This window comes from Lynx rufus, unplaced genomic scaffold (assembly GCF_022079265.1).
Source record: "Lynx rufus isolate CCGP_SWC_20201006 ecotype Redwood Valley unplaced genomic scaffold, mLynRuf1.p SCAF_5, whole genome shotgun sequence".
NCBI classification, from domain to species: domain Eukaryota; kingdom Metazoa; phylum Chordata; class Mammalia; order Carnivora; family Felidae; genus Lynx; species Lynx rufus.
The window spans coordinates 148965309-148971308 of record NW_025814867.1 but is presented as its reverse complement, the minus strand read 5'-3'; positions in this window follow the sequence as shown (position 1 = coordinate 148971308).

Here is a 6000-nt window from a genome sequence, read left to right as displayed (position 1 = left end):
TTAGTACCCCAGAAGTGGATTCACTCACCCATGAGACCGGGCCTGGGGCAGGAAGTGTGTGGCAGGACTTGCTTGCTGGGCTGCGTTGGTGACAAGGCAGAGAGCAGGCAGATCACAGACAGTGGAGGGAGGACAAGGGATAGTCATGCCTGCCGGACTTCCTCTCCATCTCCAAGCCTCACCCCCTGAATCTGTGAGAGGCTGGAAGAGAACGTTAGCATGGATGTTTGGGGACCTGTGTCCACATCAAGAGAAGTGCGAGGGGAAGAAAAGTCCTCTAAACAATTACACACTAGAACTTGTTAAATACAGTTTTAAGTTTTTAAAAAAAGCCACTTAAGTATAGCATGTATTAGAGCTCTAGGTGACATCTTTATTTGAAAGGAAAATATGGTTCCATTGCTAAATACACTTGTAAGCCATATGCAAATCAGTTACATCCTTTTTCTTTCCTTGTTTTAAATTTTTAAAAAAGTTTTTATTTATTCTGAGAGAGAGAGAGAGAGAGGAGTGGGGGAGGAGCAGAGGAAGAATGTGAGCGAGAGAATCCCAAGCAGACTCTGCACCATCAGCGTGGAGCCCAACGTGGGGCTTGAACTCACGAACCATGAGATCTTGACCTGAGTTGAAGTCTGATGCTTAACCGACTGAGCCACTGAGGGGCCCCTCTGTTTTACCTTTTTCAAAGGATCATTTAGAATTTTTTTCAAGTTTTTATTTAAATTCCAGTTAGTTAAGGATCACTTAGAAATTTTAAGAAATTTTAATTCTGTTCTTTCCAGAAAACATAACTGCACCGATTGATGCAAGGCACCATCCCTGAAGTCTGACTTTCCACCTGATTTCTTCTCAGCTGATACTACTACCTCTGTTCTCAGGGCCAAGGAGTAATTGATACATGTTTAAGTTCTCCATAAGTCCTGGAACTACCAATGACCGATGAGGAGGCTTTCCCAGCGCCAGAAAATTACGTAAGTTGAAGACAAGATTGTCCCATTCCTTGAGCTCGAAACACTCGGTCGGTGGTTATGAAATTCGGCTGCCTCTCAGAATCTCAGGCTGCTTTTTAATTAGTCAGGAAGTCTAGGGCCCAGCCCAGGCTCACCTAATAATTAGAATCTCTGGAGGTAGGATCTATGAATCTGTAGTTTTAAATGCTCCTAGAAACCAAAGGAAGTGAAGTAAATTGGGACAAGAGATATTAACACAAAATGAAATGCTTTTTGAAAAAATGTTTCTATATTTAAAAAAAAATCCCTGAGATTAAAATAGTCTAAAGTGGTTTATCAAAACCTCTGTGCTCTTGAGGCAACAGAAACAACAAAGGAAAACACCATTTGAACCCCAGGGGCTGTGCCAGAGAGAATCCCTTGCCAAAGGCTAGACGTGTGTGTTTCTGCTTAGGTCCATCCAAGCTTGGGGTTCCATGCCTGGGGGAGGAGGCCCACTGTCAAATGCAAGTCGGAAAAGGCCTTCTGCAGCTGATTCCCCTGCCAGGCCACTCACTGTCAAAGTCCTGTGTCAACAAACCCAAACCGTCATCTGTGTTCCCCTCTAGAACTCTGGTCACCTACAGGCATCTATTATCTGCTTTCGGATGCCCAACTTTGTCCTGGGAACAGTGTGGATGCGTAGAATGTCTCTTGTTCCTGTCTGTACCTTGAGTAGAGGGCTCCAGGATGGGGGGCAGGAGCTAAGCATCAGGGATTCCAACTTACAGTCCTAGTCTTTCTAGAACTCGGAATACTGTGAATGATTTTTATCTAACTGGAGAGGAATGGGATTGGTACTTGAAAAGAATACTTACAAGCCCACTGTAACCAAGTATGTGACAACAGGCAGTGACTTACTAGATATCAAGAGGGAAGGGGGACGTGCCATTAATAAAGTCTTCTGTAACTACCACCCGTTAGCAAAGAATTAGAATACAATGCAATTCTTTGATGAGCATAATTTAGTCTTTTGATGAGTCAGAAAGTGTGCATGCTTCTAAACCATCAGTAAGACAATCATTAATGTTACGGCAACAAAGCTCTCACAAGCTTATTTAGCAAATGAATCTAATTAATCTATTAATCTAATTAATAGACTGACAAAATATACTTTATCAGCATATGATCTATAGTCTGCCTATTCCCACCAAGTGCTATTGGAAATATTGCATAAAATATTTTAAACCAATGCATTTCCTAACAAATGAGATCATACCTCCAATAAGGTATGACAGGGTAAGGAGTGAACGTCAAACGAACCCAGCAAATACTGGGAGGAGATAGAAAAAGAAGGATATTTACAGAATCACCGGGGAACAGTCCCTTGATACTGATGTTATTTTCTGTCTCAAATGCCAGTCTTCCCATGTGAATGATTCACTCGTACTTTGAGCAAACCAGGAATTTGGGTTGAACGATTGGCAGATTGGACCCACCAGGTGAGCTCTGACAACATACAGAAAGAAAGTGTCCTCAGATTTTTGGTAGGTTATTTGTAGTTCACATAAATCTTGAGTTTTGGCACATCTGCCTCAATTCAGCCCGAAGGAGGACGGCCAAAATCTTATGTGTCAATAGAATGGAAATACACCAGGGTGCCTGGGTGGCTCAGTCAGTTAAGCGTCCGACTTCAGCTCAGGTCACGGTCTCGGGGTCCGTGAGTTCGAGCCCCGCGTCAGGCTCTGGGCTGATGGCTCAGAGCCTGGAGCTTGCTTCCGGTTCTGTGTCTCCCTCGCTCTCTGCCCCTCCCCCGTTCATGCTCTGTCTCTCTCTGTCTCAAAAATAAATAAACGTTAAAAAAAGTTTAAAAAAAAAAAAAGAATGGAAATACACCTTGAGTCAGCTAATTACTGCATGTTGCTATAGCACGTAGCACACCCAGGCTGAATTTAAAGTAGGAGCTACCCACATGTTTTTGTTCAAACTGGGAACTAGAATCTATTTTCCTCAAAATGAAAATATCTTTGCTGTTTTTTTTTAGATTGTGACAATAATAACATGACTTATAAAATTCCAAAGGATACAAAAAATATATGAAAGGAAAAATCTCCTGAAACATTGCAAGCGATAAGAACCATTAAAAAGTTGATAACTACCTGTCTAGACACATCTCTGTGCGTATATAATTTTATATAAACGGAATCATACAGTTCATTAACTTTGTTACTTAATAATTTGTGGTCATCTTTCTATGTTAATGTGTACACATTTAAACCATGGTTTTTGATAACTTTCTAGTAATTCTTTTTATGGCTGTATTAATATGTTAATAACTATCCCCCAATTAATTAATTTAAAAGTTGACGAGCCCTGGGTGTTATATGTAGGTGACGAATCACTAAGTTTTACTCCTGAAACTAATATCACACTCTATGTTAACTAACTAGAATTTAAATAAAAAATTGAAACGGCAAAAAAAGCTGTCTTCACTGTTGTTAACAACGTTTTAATAACCATCCTTATATATACATTTTTTTGTGACCGTATCTGCCTTTATTCTTAGGATCGATTCTTAAAAGTAGACTTGTTGGGTCAAAAGGCATAAACATTTTTAAGGATTTGGTTCAAATCGCCCACCTCCAGAAAAGTCATCTTAATTTACTCTTCCACCTACACTGTTTGAAAAGCATGAGAACATTATTCTTTTTTTAATGTTTATTTATTTTGAGGGAGAGAGAGAGAGAGAGACAAAACACAAGAGGGGGAGGGACAGAGAAAGGAAGAGAGAGAATCCCAAGCAGGCTCCACGCTGTCAGCACAGAGCCCAGTGTGGGGCTCGATCCCACAGACCATGAGATCATGACCTGAGCCAAAATCGAGAGTCTGACACATAACTGACTGAGCCACCCAGATGCCCCCAAGGGAACATTGTTTCTAATAATCAGGCATAGTCTGCCTAACTTGAGTGTTATCTTAACAAATGGAGAATTGTTTGATGTCAACCTTCATGAAACTAACAAAGTGTTCTGTTGAGGATGGCTGGATTTGAACTCTGGAATGAGATCGGTTTACTCTCCACCAGCTATAAGGAGTATAGAGCCTGGGGGTGGGTTTCCAATTCATCCTAAGTAGGTGACCATCTCCTTATCTAGTCTGGCCAAGAAAAGACGAGAAAACTCCCTGCTCTGGTCCCACCTGGATCTTGCTTTCTCCACCTTGGCATTCCAGCTTCTTGATCTGGACTCATATTTCTGGTCACATGCAGCTCCCCATCTTTGCACGTCAACTTCAGGAGGCCCTTTTCTGGCCACGATCCCTCTACCCATCTGACCTTTACTGTCTTTGTAGCCAGAACGATATGAGAATTTCTAAAACTGCATTGCTTAAAAATGACTTCTTGTTTGAAATTTCACACAGGTGTAGATGTGCCACGTGCATCGAACCGTGGTTCGCCTTTTACAGTTCTTTAAATGCCCATTGTGGGCATAAAATTGGGACCCTTTACCGGACGCCTCTTACTACTAGGTTTTGCCAGCCATTTATTGCACCAGACATCTGCAGGCAGCTATGACCCGATAACATCTTGCCTCGGCTGTAGTGTTGTCTCTCGTTTCCTGGGTTTAACTCAATTGCATACCTTTGGATGGGCATTCCTTCCTTCCATTTTCTTCTGTCCTGTCTCCCACACCCGTCCCTTGGAACTCTTTCCCAAAATAAGCTTAGTGCAAGCCCTCGTCTCAGGCTCTGCTTTCTGGGAGAAACAAGGCGAAGATACTGCCCAACACCAACACTTGAAATGGAGCGAAGCAGCTTTGATTAGTGGCTAATATCTCCCTCCTAAGTGACCAGTGATATAAGATACGTCAAGTAGATCTTCTTAGAGCAAAAGGTTGGTATGGACCTTGCCATAAAGGCAACAGGGGTTCTAGAGTTGAGCTGCATTTGAAAAACGCAATGGCAAAATTGGATGAACACCTCTAATTCTATTTTGAGAAAACAGAGGTGGAATGATGCACCAAAAAAATTATTTCAGTGACCCTATACTAAAGAAATTTGTGTCCTAGAATATACAACGGAGGGTCACATTATCTATACACGCACAATAACTAATTTTCAATGGGCTGCCTCAGCTAAGTAAATCTGAATCCTTTAGGCTTTTTTAAGGAAATAAAATTGGATTAAGTTTCTTGTTTATATGCATTTTAAGACACTTTCCAAGAAGTGTTTTCTTTTTCACAAAGATGTCTAGGCTTGAATTAAAAAGCCCCAAAACAGAGGCTCAAATTGCAAATGAAAATATTTCTTTCTCAACAGATCATTATTGTGCTAGTTGTTCCCAGAATGGGGCAGTGGTGATGGATATGCCTCCTCGTGAATATGTTAAAATCACTCAGTTGTGTACTTCAGAACGGTGAATTTATTATGTGTGAATTATATCTCAACAGAAGTTAACAACAAAACCCGTTTTAGAAGTCGTTGGTATTTTTCCCGGGGAAATACTTTTGAGGACTTGTGTCGACACTCTTAGTTTTTGCTCTTTCTTCTGAAAAACGGAAGGCACGGCAGGAAGCTCCCACCCGACTTCCGCCACGATCGTGGTCACTTCTGGCCCTTTGCTGTGTTATTACAGGAGGGCAAACGCTCCTTTGGGCCCGGATCCTGGGGCTGAAACGGCCGTGGTACCGCCTGATCGGATGCCTCTGTGGTGCACTGCACGTTCTATCAGTCTGACTACCAGGAAGCTTGACCACATTCTCCCGTCTGTCAGTACGTTGATTTGGTGCTATCAGACATGACAGGGGACAGTAGTGCAAAGAGGACAGAAGTAGTCACAATCGCTGGGACCTAACCCCCCCACACCCACACTCGCTCTGCGCGCCACAGCGAGTTAATGGTCACCAGAGGAGTCCTGGAGGCTTGGCTTTTTATTCACGAGAAAAAAAAGAAGAAAAAAACAATCCCTATTGGCAGCTGAGGAGACAGTCCCTCTGGGGACCAATTATTCCATTTTGTGCTGCACAGACTGCAGTGGGGCTGTGCCGGCCCCCTGGGAGCCGCTCTGCTGGGC